This window comes from Neopelma chrysocephalum, unplaced genomic scaffold, assembly GCF_003984885.1.
Source record: "Neopelma chrysocephalum unplaced genomic scaffold, ASM398488v2 Primary Assembly neopelma1_68, whole genome shotgun sequence".
NCBI classification, from domain to species: domain Eukaryota; kingdom Metazoa; phylum Chordata; class Aves; order Passeriformes; family Pipridae; genus Neopelma; species Neopelma chrysocephalum.
Genome location: NW_020897727.1, coordinates 2,650,100 through 2,666,484, shown reverse-complemented (window position 1 = coordinate 2,666,484; position 16,385 = coordinate 2,650,100). Strand labels below are relative to the sequence as shown.

The 16,385-nt window shown below is 39.5% G+C and overlaps 1 long non-coding RNA gene across 2 annotated transcripts; it reads right to left on the bottom strand.

The window, feature by feature from the left end:
• Window positions 1-7,620: 7,620 nt before the first annotated feature.
• Window positions 7,621-15,815, bottom strand: LOC113968464. 2 transcript variants are annotated; one of them, XR_003534523.1, is made up of 3 exons: window positions 15,782-15,815; window positions 14,235-14,372; window positions 7,621-7,634 (listed from the first exon to the last, which is right to left on the bottom strand). It is a non-coding gene; the product is annotated as an uncharacterized LOC113968464 (long non-coding RNA). The 2 variants fall into 2 exon arrangements; XR_003534524.1 differs by lacking the exon at window positions 7,621-7,634 and adding an exon at window positions 11,684-11,730 and having other exon boundaries at window positions 14,254-14,372.
• Between the last annotated feature and the right edge of the window lie 570 nt (window positions 15,816-16,385).

The following is a 16,385-nucleotide window of genomic DNA, read 5'->3' as shown; positions in this document are numbered from 1 at the left end:
CACACCTCTCTGAGTGCAAATATTGTTCCCTCACAGACTTGCACATGCACTATCTGGTCCTGTGGGGAGCCCATTTCCTCATGGAGCAATCTGATCCCCCAGCCACACTTTTGCAGTTTTGTTTTCTTCCCATTAGTGATCATATAATGTTCAGATGGCAACAATAGCCATTACCTACCTCAAAAGGTAACTCCAGGAGTTTCTGATTTCTTAGAATAATTCCACAGCAGAAAAGAGAGGAAAGAGTTGAGCGCTGAGCTGCCAGCCAGCTCTACTGAACTATCAGCAGATACTACATCAGTGACCCAGAAAGAGCCTTGAAAACTGTTGCTTCATAAACTCAAGATCACACAGCTACCACCTAGAAAATGAGCCTCGCAGTTTCCTTTCCTTATGTAAGAGAAGCTCAAGTAACAGGATTCAAAGAACAATCCTCGAAAAGAGACTTAAAAGACCCTTCATCAGAAATCCAGAAACCAGATTTGGGGTTAGAAAAATTGTTTCCATCCTTCACATGCTTTATATAGTAAGCCTGGACTTTCATCCTGGCTGTACAAACTATCTCTTGAATCTCACCCTGATTTACGTATTCTGTGTTTCGGTCCTTCTTCACAGAACTTCAAATTCCCTCTCACATGGAGTGTCCAGGGCTGCCGAACGCAGTCTATTTGCATGTTGTAAGCAGCTTTCTGCAGACTAACTGGCTCTCCCCACGACTGTACACAATCATTAAGCTCATCTGAGCTTGCTCCTGGCCACTGATACCCTAGAGGTACTGCCTGAATAAGAATTTAAAGCTTAAGTTTCAGATGATACTAAAGGCATTTGGTGCAAAAATCCTACATGCAAAGACAAAGGCAGACCCGGTTTGTAATGGTTCAGCAATTCAGCCATCAGTATGTCAAATACATCCTGCAACAGGCAAAGCCAATCAGGGAGAATCCTATTTGAGTATAAGGCAGCATGCTACATTTAGGAATAACTTTCATCGAAGCTTGTAAAACTCAAGGATACAGCGTATATTCATTTCTGAGAACATGAGAGTAATCCTTCTTGTCCTCAGAAGTTTGCAGTGTGAGTGCCCAATCCTAAACATGATTGGTGACATTCATCCTTGTGCAGGAAGCAGAGCATTGACAGCACACCACGAGCAGTGTTTCAGTCTAGAACTGCACCTGAGCAAATCTGGAGGAGGGGATAACTGTGATGATGGAACATGTTTCTGGCCACTGTTCATCACTGCCCCACACCTGGAAGTCACTGTCCCACCAGTGAGCTGAGGCAATTGGTACGGGGGGCTCTGCCGGTCTGTACTGCACCAGCACGAGGAGAAACGTTTGCACAACATCCTTGACAGCAAGGGATGGAAATCTCCTGCATGGGGCAACAAAGCGTGATGCAGTAACTTCTTAAACTGTTCCAGCTGTTTGCAAATAAAATATGCGTCTAAGCCCCCAGTCTATACAAACTGATTTCTGAGAGGAGCTGTATTTGTGTGAATGTGCCAGATCAGGCCCATTACTAACTTCAGGAGTGTAAACAACTGTTAAATAAAGGAAAGATTTAGAGAAGGCACCAGTGACAATGACTAGCATGTAAATCCCATACCTCTTAGTGACAACTCTGTTGTTAACATGTTTAGTTGACAGTTCCATACCTTTGCACTCCCATACATTGTAAGGCTGGAAGTCACTTGTTCTGTCTCTCGAGTTTAGTCAACCTGGCTTCTTCTGCTATTGAAGCAGCTTCCATTTTCATGCAGCACAAAAGCAATGCTATAATACATAAGAATAATAGTTAAATGAAAACATAGAGCCAAATGCATTAGCAATGTACTGAATTAAGTGGAATTAAAGAAAGGATAAATATGGTTCATTCCTTTCTCCAGCTTCAGTACTGTCCTCTCTAACCCTGTACGTATAACGTCACAACACAATAACATTGCTGCGCTCACTCTGTTCAAGCAGGCTCATTCACTTTCTCTTTATTTCACTCCTAGAATTTTCAAATAGCAAAATTCAATTTCAGGCAGTGCTGCTCTCAAAGGGCTGCCAGACCTGCTGCTCCTTTGCCCCACTGCTGGCAGATGGCTCGAAAGTGGAACAAGCCCTGCCCGTGTGCGACGACGGGTCACGCTCAGCAGAATCAATTAGGTGAACTCAGTGCAAAGGTAAAAGCGAGATGACCGTGAGCCTAATGGGGGAGACAGATAGGTACCCCTACATTTGGGGCCAGCACTGGCACCAGCAGCCCCGCGGAGCATGCAGCTGCCCAGGGCTGCAGAATGTTCAGTAACACGTTCCTGTGCTATAGACTGTGCCTTGGGAGGGGCCTGCGTTTAATGTTTTGCCTAGAGCAACAAAATCCCATAACGGGTGCTGGTTGCCACATTCAGGGAAGCCTGCAGGAATTGCTTGCTGGTGACTGGGAAAGCACTCACTGCTTCTCGAAGCAAAACAACTATGACATTTTCGGAGTACAGCTCCTTAAACCACCTGTTCAAATCTGCTAATCGTGGGTAATCTCGGCTCTTCAAGGAGATTACTCAAAGACAATCAAAATACTAAATAACGAAAGACAAAACCAGTTACTGGTAATTTGCATCCGTTTTTTCTGTGATATCACACTATCTTTTTTTGTAGTAATTGTAACCTGTAGCACACTATGTAAAGATCCCAGAAATTAACTGTAGAATATGCTTTGATTTCTTATTATTCTGTTTCCTTATTGTCATCCTCATAAAATCAGTCCAAGTGATAACTGGAATGTCTAGAAACAGCCAGAATTTAATCTGGAGAAATTACACACAAGTATATCACTCCTGGAAGTGTATCTACTCAAAGGAGCTGTGCATCACTACAGAGAATACAATGTTCTGTGCTTGAGCCTTTGGCATATATCTGCAAGATTATTCTACTTTCAGTGTAGAAATCTGACATTGTAGAATACTGCTTAGAAATGTGCATATTATAAAACTAAAAAAAAAAGCCCTGCAAAATTTGAACTTAATTGAAAATACTTTCATTTTATGGCAAAAATGTAGATACTGTAACCATACTGTAGATGGTTTTATTGTATTCAATAAATATTAGCCGTAAACCCTACTCTAACTCCAGATTTTGCTAGGCCCTAGTTTTTTGGAAAATCCAGGTGTCATCCCAAATTTTGTACCCTTTTAACTGCCAATCTCAGAACCATTTAGGTAGGAAAGTCTTCAGCAATACAAGGCCAAAACTGCCTTGGAGGCACTTGGTCTCAGTGTGCCACAGGTCCCGTTTTCCTGTGGATCCCATGGTTTCAGGATATCCGGGAGGTTTGTATGTAAAGCTTGTAAAACCTTAGAAGAATACAAAGGATATTTTATAAAGCTTCCCTTAAAGGATTTTTTTTTAAACCATGTGGATGTTATTGGATAGGGATTTAGTCTATCCAAATAAAACCAGTTGCACTTTTCAATACAAAAAGCACAAATTTATCAAGTGGCTCAGCTGCATCACCTCAATGTGTTTGAGGTTCCTTGACATTGAAAGGTTGGATCAGATGATCTTTTGAACAGCCTGGGCTATTCTATCATTCCATAAAGGGCAACATGATTTTACATGGAACTACATTATTTGCATACTTGATGCTTAATTATATCTTTCAAAATAAAATAATATAATTTGGACTTTATTGTTGAAAGAATGAAATTGCTTGACTGTCACATGATAGTGAAACAATTACATTAGGAGCTCTGGCTCTTTTATTTCTCCTTCACTCAGTAAAGAGCAAAAAAACCCCTGGATTTGTTCTGAACAAAATTGCAATACTGCAGGCTAAAACTTTCCTTCTCAATCTAAAAACTTTCCTTCTCAATTTAAATTCATTTTAAATTGTTATGCTTTACAAACTTCCAAATGGGATTCTAATTGTTGACAGACATTTTACATTACATGTGTCTATCACTTTGATTTAATATGCATTTTCAATGAAATTTAAAAAAGGCCTCTAAGGTGGCAATTTAACAGCGAGACATGCTGTGAATTTTAGATATAAAAAATATCTAGTTTTCAAGGATTTTTTGTGCATGTGAAAATGGCCCTCCAGAAAAAAATAGAAAATCGGCGAATGTCTGTATGGCTGAATTATCAGAAACTAAATATCTCCAAGAACATTACCTGCTGTTTTAATCAATCACAGTCATCAGAGGCAAACCAGATTTTACATTTATGCAGCATTTCAGTGGTGCACTTCAAAAAGTGTTAACCATGAAAGAAATAGAATGTATTTGGAAATCCTATGTCTGGTTTATTACATCCCATGACCTGATTTAATTTGCTTCTACAGAAAACCCACATTGAGATGTCTGTAAGTAATACGTACTTGTTGTCAACTTTGATAAGAGACATTTGAAAGGAATTCTCTGAAAGATAAGAGCAAAGCGACTTCTTCTGTGTCCCTAAAAGAGTGGAAACCAGCCCTAGGAGAGCATACACGCTGCAGCAGAGACCTCTTCTATATCAAGTCTACTTTTGAAATCATCAGAACTGTAATTAATGTATAAACCCTAAGCTACAGACATTGACAGCACAGTGGGAACAACTCTGCATCTTTAACTTGGAATTTGTAAAACAAAATATTAGCTACTTTTAAATACTTGCATTTTCTTCATAACTCGAATACAAACATCTTGGCTTTGGCTTATTTTATATAAATAGCTTTAGATCATCTTGTTTTAGTGGTCCTGCAGGGTGTCCCAAAACCTACACTTGATGGCAAGAATAAACATTCATTAAACTTCAAAGGCTGCCAAAAAGTCTAGTTATTTTGATTTAGGGGAATAATTTAAATTAATCCCTATGTTTGTGTAGAAAATATGCAATGTAATCCATTTCTCTGTGTCCAGCTTCAAGTCACACTGGAAAAAAAATATTGCTTTATTAATGTTTCCTGTTTTGAAAAACTGGAGAAAAAAATTAGGATTTCATATATTTTGTAAGAATTCTAGCTTAGTGACATTGAGTAACAAATATTGTAATACACAACTGTGTAGTTATATCTCCACATAACTGCTGTTAAACTAACACACACAATGGACTTCTGCAATGGGAGTAGTAAAACCAGATTTTATGTTTGTCTATATATATATATAAATAATCCTTTTTTAACAAAAGAGTCAATTACTCTTTTTTTGAATGGCTTTCTGCCTTAGCACCCCAACTCAGCTGATGCTGCTGTGCCACAGAAAACCCACAGTCACCTTTCTAACACATCTTCCTTTTTTTGCTGAGCCCCTCTTCAAATTTGGGAGAAACTTTAGTAGGATGGTTTAAAATTATTTTTTACTTTAAAATGAATCCACTCTTCGACCAAAGAAGCATGTGCAACATACTGTGTCAGAGGCACTGAGGAAAAAAATAAAAGGAGGGAGAAGCTCCGCTATTGTAAATCACTGTAATGCCACTGAGGCCAATTTAGACTCGCTGAGGTTGTGGCCTAATATTTGTGCTGAAATGTTGCAGCTATAGCTGTATCCCTGAGCTATATAAATATTTGTTGAAAGCTGACTGTTAGGGTGCAAGGGGTGGATTGCTCATCAGCAAATAGTGAGAACTCTTGGCTTTTCACCTTTCTTAAGAAAAACTTCCACTTTTGGGGGGGATGGGAATTTTGCCTGAGTACATATATGATCCTTCTTACTTTGTGCCTGGATTATAGTGTGTGCAGTGAGATGGTAATTTTAATCTGGACTTTTGAACTTGCACCCGTCTGACTGTCCGGCGCTGATTCATGCCATGTACTGTATATGAATGACCAGCAATGTTTACAAAATGAATTAGCTTGACTCCAACTCTCCAGCCAGAAAGTAATCAAAGTGAAGAGCCAAGCTATTTCTGAAATTCCAGCTTCCCCAGCTAGAAACTGCATGCTCTGTCTTGCTAGTCAGCGTATTAATGTAAAATGTACATGTTCTATACTGGAGGACAATTAATAACAGCAGTGATTCTGAGCAGTTGACAGACATTAACTATTCCACCCCCAAACTGCTCCTGTGTGGTGGGCAAATCTGGCTGCAGCATATGGTACAGACACAGAAAACATCTATCAGTAAGTGATTATTCTACAAGTTGCAGTGTGGTTCTTTTTGGTTCTTTCTTCTCCCCCTACATTAAATTCCAGTTAACGTTTTATTTCACTTCTTTCAAAGTCAATACATGTATTCACAGACATATATTCAGGAATCCTCTTATGCAAATATTTTTAGTAGGGCTATTCATAACTGGTATTCCTAAAGTCTTGCAAGCTCTGGTTTATTTTCTCATCAACCATCCTAATTTAAACATTCAGCAACAACAGAGCTACCTTCAAAATAGTCTCATCTTATAAAACCCATCAGCCTTTGCCAGATTTAACATAAAAAATTATTATGAAAGAAAACAATGTTATTTAAGCATTTTGTTTGGGATACTCTGAAACTCAAAATGTATCACTGAAATTTCTCTCTGAAAATGAGCCTCCTAATCTGAAAAGCCCACTTCATATAAAGCTGGAGATGTCTCAGAGGCAAATTGTTTGCTCCTGTAGATGGTTAGAGCTCCACAGAGGGAGGATATGAAATAAGGCTCTGTTGATTTTACAGCAGAGCATCTGAACCACTTCCCCTGCCCTCATCAGTTAAAGCAAAATTAAAAGAAAAATAAACCTCAATTAGCATGTGAGCTCTTAATTTGATGCAAATTGGCATAACTCCACTGGATATCTGACTTAAGCAGAGTTATAACAGGACTTACCACCAAGAAGATCTGGGCCAGGGTATTTTAATGGTGATTTCATGTGGGTGGGTGAGAACCTGATTCTTCATCCTTATTCAGGCTGAAAGCCACGAATGCACTACAGAGCTATAGATCAGTCGACAAATTGATTGTTTGCAGGGAGGGAGGCTAAAGTGGCTCAGTTATTCCAAAATTAGCAACTGCTGGTGTGGTGTATAGCTCAGGCCAAATGACAAGTGACCATGATGCTGCCCATCACCTCCCCATCTATATCATAGCTGCATCCAGCCCCTGTTGACTTTTATTTCCAGAATAAACTTGCAAATGCAGTAGAGGTAAAAATGAATAACATCTGAATAAAATAGCTTGGCAGGATATCTTTAACATTACCTAAAAATCAGAGGTTAATAAATAGTTAAATTTAGCTGTAGCTTCTCTTAAGTAGTTTGAACATAAGTCAATATTTTCGTCTTTTGTTGTCTCAGGGTTTCTACAGGAGCAGAGAGAATTTCATCAATGATGTTTCTACACTTTATAGCAGTATGCCTTTGTACTATTATCCATCTGTACCCTTATCTAACATGTTATCAGCTGTATGAAAATAACTATCAGTGCCGTCAGCCCACAGCAAGTATCAATAGGAAGAATGACAGTGGCTAGTTTGCACACTTGAAATGGTTTATTTGTTGCAATCCTGTGCACAAGATGTTTATCAGTAAGCACCAGACAGCCATGCAGAAGAAGGAGCCTTAATTCTGTCTGAGACAGCCTCTTATTGCTATTGATAGTTAGCATCAGTGTCCAGTCTGAGAAATGGAAGTGCTGCAGGCAACTTCAGTCAAGACACCCTATTGATCTACTGCTTCCTCTGCGTCCCTGCAGCTAGAGAAGAAAAATAAAAAGGGGAGGAAAAGCTTGCTGTATAAGGGGCAATGCAGCAGTCTATGACTTACCATCATTCAAAGGGGTGTGTATGTGCATGGATATTCCTGATATTCAGTACCTTAGACAACTGTAAATCACATGCACAGCCATGATAAATATAAATGTCAATGTGCTGGAAATGTCCTTTATATAAGAGGTGTCACTAGAACTACAGTTTTAGCATGAAACATTTTTGCCGCTTTTTATTTTTCATTGACTTATTGTGCCTCTGTTATATCCTGTCTAACACAATCAATCTAAAGCATAATATCTGAGAGTCCTATTCATAAATAATACATATTTGGGTCATTTTCATTTGTATTCTACAATGAAGATTTACAAGCCAGAAACAAAACAAGAAACAATGTGTGGAATGCTCTTATTCAGTGGATAAGAATATATTACTGTGATCAATTAATCTGCTTTTCTCTGCATTAGGTGGACATCTTTATGGTACATCCATAAGGGTTTATAACTTGGGAGAGACAGAATCAGCTCTAAGGCTCTAACATAAAATGCCTGTACTCAGAAAAGAGAAACTTTTCCAAAGTTTCTTGTTTGGTTGGTTTTTGGTTTTTTGGTTGTTTTGTTTGGCTTTTTTTTTAAATGGGAAGTGTGTTAATTTTGGCCAACTCAACCAATAACCCATCTATCAACATAGTATATTGATCTGCCCTATATATTACCTCTCATGTTAAATGAAACAAAAAATTGACTACAAGAATTCTTGGGATTTCTATAGTGCCATTTATGCAAAGACAGTCACATTTTACTACAAACCACACTGACACACAGAAAGGTCCCAGCTCAGTTTTTTCAGGCAGAAGTTACCAGGCAAAATTACGTAAAATAAAATCTATGCACATGAATTGCAGGAGCAACAAGAAAGGTGAAAGGAAGACTTCAGTTGGCATTAGTATACAGTATAAGAAACTACAGCCACTGGTGCAGACACCAGCAGGGCTGGTATTCCCATGATGGGCCGTGTCAAAGGAGCAGCAATGACGGCCCAGATACTTATCACTTTTGCCAGCACAGAAGAAGCAAAAGGTAGGGCTTGGTGAGTTAAAATCAGCCAGAGCTACTTTAGGAAGGAAAGTCTGAATATGCAAGAACTTTGCAGGCAATATAAACTGTTGGAGAAAAGTAGGGGTGAATGGAAGGAGTGTGGACAAGGCTGGTCACTGTGACAGACCCCCGTTTTCCTCAAGCCCCCAGAGGTGAAGGCTGGGCGGTGCTCAGGGCTTTGGACTCTAGTCCTCAGAGTGGGGTGGTGGTATTAGCTTTTCAACTCTGGAAATTTGCTACAAGTGCATCTCAGATAAAAACTGAAATGAGTTTTGCAACTATGGCAAAAAAGCAATTTTACATTTCATAGGCCTTTTAAAACCCTTTTCAATAGAAAATAAAAATAACAGTAAGGGGGAAAAAAGGCTACATTTCCATTCCTGATTTTATAGTTTGACGTTGCAGATGTTTCTGGGTCAGAGGTCAACATGTCTTTAGGTGTCAAAAGATGCAATAACCTGAGTCAAAAATGGCCCAGTCCCCAGAACTGCGACTGTGTGCCAGAATATCCTCACCTCAGAAGCTTGCTGGCAGCAATGTGCTCCAGGTGTCTTACACTATGCAGACCTGGTAGTCATTTTAATATTTTCCATGCTCATGTAAATGGACTTGATGTGTGTTCATCAAATGTGGGAAAATCCCACAGAATTGTGTGCCATCTGTTTATAGGTAAAAGGTCTGCTTTGCTGACAATTTAGTGCAAAATCAGAACTCAGAATGAAAGCAAGTACGCTTTTTTTTGTTCTGGTTTGGTTTTATAAATCTGAGGCTTAATGTCATATCAAAACCCTAACAAAGTTCAAAGGTTCATTCTGTTTGTAGAGCAGTATTGTCCTTCTCAGATGTATGGATATTACCTGAGCCCTGTGGAGCTCTTAAATCTGCACCACGTGGCTACAACTTGCAACCTAATGAAACCCTGAGCACACACAGGAGCCAGCAGGACATGGAGAGGATGCAAGGGCCACAGCTTGGGCAGCTGGATGTCTGCACTGGTGCCCTGGACCAGAAGCCTCCATGAAACACTAGCTGACAGCATTCCAACACTTATGGTTGGCCTCAAGTGAGGAACTCAAGCTGAAGCAAAAACGGAAAGGCTCATTTTGAAAAAGTATCACCTTATTTAACACTCAATACTGCATTTGCTTTTTTGTTAGAATTAAAGTCAGGTTTAATTCAATTAACATGGTAGATCCTGATCAAAGTGTCCATCTTTATTATTTTGGTCTGTCTTAAACAAGACTGTTGGACAGAAGGCCAGGTCCTGAAAGCAGCTCTGATATTAAAAGGAAGCCTACGATCACAGTGATTTTCAGCATCAGTTGATAGACATTGACCAGTCATCAGAAGAGAAATTTGAGACCTTTCTTATCCTCCACTCCTTGTGGAACTTCCACTTCTACCTTTCCACAGAGAACTGATAACCAGACCTGGGAAATTTATACCTGAATATAAGTCAGATGTTGTCAGGAGATGATGTCAAAGACTGTTGCAAAAGAGTATTTTCATTACACCCACCATGGAGTGAGTCTTGGGTGAAAGAAGGGTTAATGCAGCTGGCAGAGGAGAAAAACATCAGAAGAAAGTAAACTGATAAAGCTAATCAAATCCAGACAATCTAAAATCTCAAACTGGATTCAAGGTAAGCTGGAAGGATGCTACAGCATCAAAAGCTGTTAAGCTATCCAGTACAACCCGAGGAGAAGACAGTACAAAATCTCTGGAGATATGCTCTGGATGCTTAGCGAGGTAGGTCAGTGTATCTCCACTCTACTGCTTTTCATGGACTAAACCCTGCCCCTTATGGCCGAATATAGATATTTTAACCTTGCCACCAGCATTGTACTGAGGTGTAAAAGTTGAGAAAGAGAGTTTGAAAGTGCCTATGGTCAGTTAATTGGGAAAACAACCAGTTCCCCACAGTATAATCTACCCCATTTGCCAAAAGAGACAAGTTTTATATGTTCAATCAGAGAAGTGCAACTCCTCCAGTAATGTGGCCAAGACATTTACTTTGAAAATTGAGGAATCTTATTTTCAAGGTCAGTCTGAGGTTTCCTGGGTTCAGACTACAGCACTTTGTAGGGCCAAAGAAATATTTACTGGGTTCGAGGGAGCAGGGAGTAGATGTGTAATTTGAACATATTTCAAGTCAGCCTGGGAGGTCTTTTTGTTTTCATATATTTGTGTCTCCTCAGACAACCTTTTTTTCCTTTTTTTTTTTCTGAGAATTTGGAAGTGAAGAAAATGATGACATTTTTTACCAGTACATTTCAGTTGGGTCATATCCTGCATTGAATCAGAGAAGCTACATTATTTGCACCCTTTCTAGGATGTATTTCTTTCCAGTGCATCATGTGAAACTATACAGTCAAATTTTGTCCAAGGGTTGCCATTCCTTGTGTTAAACTAGAAGGAGTTTCTGCATAAAGCAATTTGCTTTTTGTGACCTTTGACAGTGGGAGTATTGGGAGAATGACATGTTGTAGGGCTAATTCCAGGTGGAGCTTCTTACACTTTGTAAATTAAGCAGAAGCATTTTATAAATGAGCTCCATGATGAGTAGGTGATCAGAAGATGTGCTACTGCGTAGCGGAGATTAACATCCGAGCATAGGAACTATCACCTAGCCCAGCAATGGCAGTAAAAGGTTAAAAGAAATACTCAATATTATCAATCATATTAAAAAAAAAAAAAGAGAGAGAACTCCTTACAGCTGCCAAAGAAGCTTGGGAGAATTAATGTGTTGGTGTCAAAAAGACTGAGAACGACTGAAATAGGACTACAGTGATTGCCAGAATCTTACTTGCCTGGAGAGATAACATTGGACATTCAGTTTAACTAGGCAGGTGCCAAGAATCCTCTTGTGGATGCTATGGAGTGGCTTTCAAATATAAGAATGTACAATACCCTCCATCATCTGATACTTTCTCTGGTTTCAGAGTTGCTCATTAAGCCAGGGAAACCTCCAGTGAGGTGTGATGACCTGAAAACAGGCAGGAGCTGAAGAATCAATGTTTTAAGTAAAACAGCAATTATAAAAAGATCTACAACTCCTTCCATGTAATCAGGTAAATTACCAGGAATGGCATAAAGCACCTAAATTGGAGAAAGAGTGGAGGAAGGGGGAGTGGAGGGGAAAAGAAGGTCCCTTGGGCGATACCCGATAGGATGCTTAGTCTGTGTGGAGGGCAAAAGGTTAAGTGAAAATGAGATGAAGGAATGATCAGATATAGTCAGATCAGAGACAGTTAAATAAAGGAAAGTGCTAACCTAAGATAAATGTGAAGAAACGTGCTCGTGCTAAGTGTATTGGTGTAGCTGTTCTTCAGCAGTTCAGGAACAGGAGAGGAGGAATTCCCAGTTCCCAATCCACATCAGTCCTAGCTGAAGCACTTTCCAGCAAAAAGCCAAAAGGGATAAGGATACTACTCTCTGCTACTCCAATAGTGTAAAAGGATATTAAAGGGCTTCTAATTACATCTACACTTTTTGCAGATCCCTTTTTACTGCTGGTGTGATATAAAACATCCTTAGTGATGAGAAGGAGAGTCAGGCCTGTGCCACCTGTGATTTTGGACAGCGAGAAAGATGCTGTTTTAAAGTATCAAAACAGAAATACTGAGAATTACTTGAAAGCTCCAAACTTTGTTGGTTGGTTAATGATTTCATGGGTCAAAGAGCTCTCATTAGTAGGAGTTTCCATAACAACAAACAACATTTGGTTAAAGAGATGCATAACGTAGCAAACAAATGCTTGGAACACAGTCTATATAAAACTTCATCAAATATTTTGGTAAATCTCCATTCTTAGCCTACTTAACAAAAAGGGCCTGGGATAACAGATTGCACCAGGAAGCTCAAGAACTATCTGTACTGACCAAGTCTGGAAATGACCACAAGTATTTTGTTCAAAACCCTTTGATGTCTTACAGCCTTTAAATGTTTCTAAGAACGGCCTTAAATTCCTAAACGCCCAGATGAAAATTCTAATTCTTAGACACATAATTTGGAGCTCAGTAGTTTTTTATGTTTCCTCAGGAGTTTAATTAACATACACAATTACACCTGGGAATTGGGAAACTGGGGCTTTAGCTCATCTGCTAGGTGCTAATACCTGGGGAATACCCAAACAGGATTTCACTAAAATTAATTTTAGTGCTCTCAACAATTTGAATGCTACAACTCCTTGGGGTGAGAAGTTGTTGTGTGCTCTCCACAAAGAGTTTGGTTAGTCACAGAATTCACCAAATCTAGCTGAACTACTGTTGAGCAATACTTCTCAAGGTAGCTGCGCTTGCAAACTGCGGATTGAGATGCAGAGTGAAATGCAGATCGAGCTCTGGGTGGGAGCCCGAGACAAGAGGCCGTGAACTGCCCGCCTTGGGGATAACAAAGGGACAGAGATGGGTGACGCCAGCCAGGTGAATGGACACTGAGAGACACAGCAGGAGCCGGGAATTGCCGACCTTTTGGATAACAAAGGAGATGAAGACGGGTGATGCCAGCGAGGTGGATGGACACGGGGAGGTGGGGCAGGAGCCGAAGACTCGGGAGGAAGAGCGAGACTTGCGCACGGGGAGAGTATGAGGGTATAAAAGGTATAAAAGCCCAGGGGTCCCTTGGTTGAGGGTCCTCCTCGGAGGCACCGGCTCGGACTGTTTCTGTGTCACTGCGCCGTGAATAAATGGTTTTATGGAACTAGACATCTGAAACTGTAATGGGAAACCTGGGGTCGAACCGGTAAGGAAACCTGGTCTGACTGTGAGTGGGGTGCGTGGGGGGCCAAGCGGGACCCGTGGAGTCACGGGAGCCGCTGCGGTGAAGGAGCTTCATCCCAGGAGTGCAAGAGTCTGGCCTCGGGAGCGTGGCTGCCAGTCTCCTGAATGGTCAGACTGGGTAGTTTCCTTAACACTTCTTAATCGTTGGAACTAACACGGATCCCACATATATTTGTCAGCCCTAAGCTACAATGAAAGAAGTCTGAGTCTCGTAAATGAGGAGGTCTCAAATGAAAGACGTGGTTGAAGCATTTTGACCCTATTCAATCAAGGTCAGTTTTCCTCTGAATTATACCTGTTTCTTTGTCTAACGTTTTAGATACCTTCCAAGTGTCTATCGACAGAGTTTATAAGTGGCATTGCACAATGAAGAAGAAAGAAAGCTGCTCACAAAACTCCTCCTCTCCCCCATGTGTTAAAAAACAGAGTTTCTGAGGAAAAGACAAAAGAGTGTTTGGGTCTCAGTTGTATGTGCCTATGGGAAAGGAGTGGTGAAAAGAGGCCAACAGCTCCTGGAAACAGGGAGGGGAGGGAAGAGCACAAATCAGCTTTATGAGCCAGCAAATGATGGATGGCTAAACACCGAGAGCAATACATAGAACGGGGTTTGCATTGTTGCTATTATTAAAGGTTATTTTACTTTTAATTTTTGTGGTAGGTGTTCTTACTCCTTCCTTACAGAAACCCTTGATTTTCACTTGCTACATACTTAGATGCACTTGTCATACCCAAAAGGTGATTTCAGTTCTCGGATGCCAGGAAACTTCTCTGCTGATCAAAACACAGCTGCACAGGCTCACTGGATCTATTCATGGGTGCCACAAGACTAGGGTATGTCTGTCTGTACCTGTGAAAATAGATATAATTAATATAACAGATATAATACATATATGCAAATCCAGAAACTAAAAATGACTAATAGTAAGAATGTTTTCGTTTGCCAAACCATATCAAAATATCCAAATCACTAAAGCAGTATTCAGTCCACACTCGGACTACTGCTACTGCAGTGACATCAGCACCCTCTTAGCGTATTTTATTTTACATCGAGCTTGTTTTTTAATGAAAGATCTTAAGGAATACAATTTTTAAAAAATACTTTAATTAGCTTTTTACAGATTGTAACCTCTCTCACCTCGCCTTTAAAAAGCTCTTTCCTTTATTTCCCACAAGTTGCTTGGACATATGATGTCAGGTCATAGGACTACATGAATTGCTATTCATTGGACACTGATTTTAGGATTGGAACAATAAAAGAGCAATTTCTATCTATTTTATATAAAATTCCTTCAGTGTAAGAAAGGGAACAGAATATTTTCTTATAGATAACATTTTTATTAATTACAGAAATGTATATCAACCCATTTAGTAACAAATAACAGATAGGCAATATCTTCAGTATGCTTTATTATATTAATAGATTTTGTATTACAATTTTACCTTCTTCACTTTGACATTTATTTCTCCTTTAATGAGTTAAAATGCCTAGCCAAGAGCTCTTGGCTTTAAGTACGTTCTTACATCAGCATATTAACTGTCACATTCAGGCTAATAGGCTTAACTTATCTGTTCGAGATCTCTGTCAGAAAAAGACCCAAACCCTCCCATTTTAAAAAATTGATGTAAATGGAAACTTCCACTTTAGTGGCCCTGGAAGACAATAATGCTGCTTCATCATCATCCAAACATTCAGTATTACGATTTTGCTGCCAAATATCCCAAATATCCGTGATAAGTGTCTCTTCTTGTAATAAAATATACTGAACAAAAAGCAGTTTAACTGAGATTTTGAACTCTTGATTTGCAACAGTCCATTCTGAACCCTTCATTTTATTTCCTTTTGTATTGTGCAGGCAAACAATTGTAGCTTTCGTCATGAGCTCAAGCAGTACATTTTAGCAGACTGAGCTTAAGCACATGCAGATGGGTGTAACATCAAATTTTTTTAAAGGATATTATAAAGCCAACCGTAAGCAAATTATTGTAAAAATGAAGGAATATTTTTTCATAATATTGGGTAATTACGAGCAAAGTTTCAATGGACCTCAGAATCTCAGAAATTGAGATGAAACAACTGCAGGTTTTGAATACTTTTTAATTCTGACTCTTAAATCACATTAATATGAATCACATTATCAATGCAAGGGAAATCATCAATGGAAATATACAGCTGATATGATCTATTTTTAAGAACAGTTTTAGAATCAGTTTCCTCATTAATTATGACCATGTTAATGAAAGGAGAGAAAAAATTACCTGATATTTTACCAGGAGTCCTCTCCTTTTCCTCCCTCTTAATCCAAACCAATTCTGCAGGACTTGGGGTTCTGAAAAAACAGAATTGTGATAGATTTTCTGTATGTACCCCTATTTTTTTCTACTAGAAGGGTACATACAGTGGTTATCTGTGGATTTACTCTGCTCAATGGTGACTCATTGGCTGCTTCTACCTCTCTCAGTGACACAGGTCCAGAGCTCAGAGCTCAGGGGAGCCTTGCTGGGTCAAAGGTACCTTTCAGTGTCAGAGAAACTGAACTCACTCCTGAACACAGGATCCACCGAAGTGTTTCTTTATTCAAGATGCCTTTCAGTGGTTATGGTATTTCTGACTTTTTTCTTGTGAAACTGGGAGATAGTGGTCATTTGCTTCCCTGTTTGCCTGTATGAGGAAGCAAGAGAAAAAAAAATCTGTTAAAAAACAAATACCACATGAGATAATTCCATCTGCCTGCCTGATTTGACATTTTCAACTCAATTTCTCCGTTTCTCTGATGAATGATCCAGCTCTTCCCAGTAATAGGCACTGCTTAAGTGCTGGACATATGCTACAATAATAACAATTACAAATAATTACTCTAAT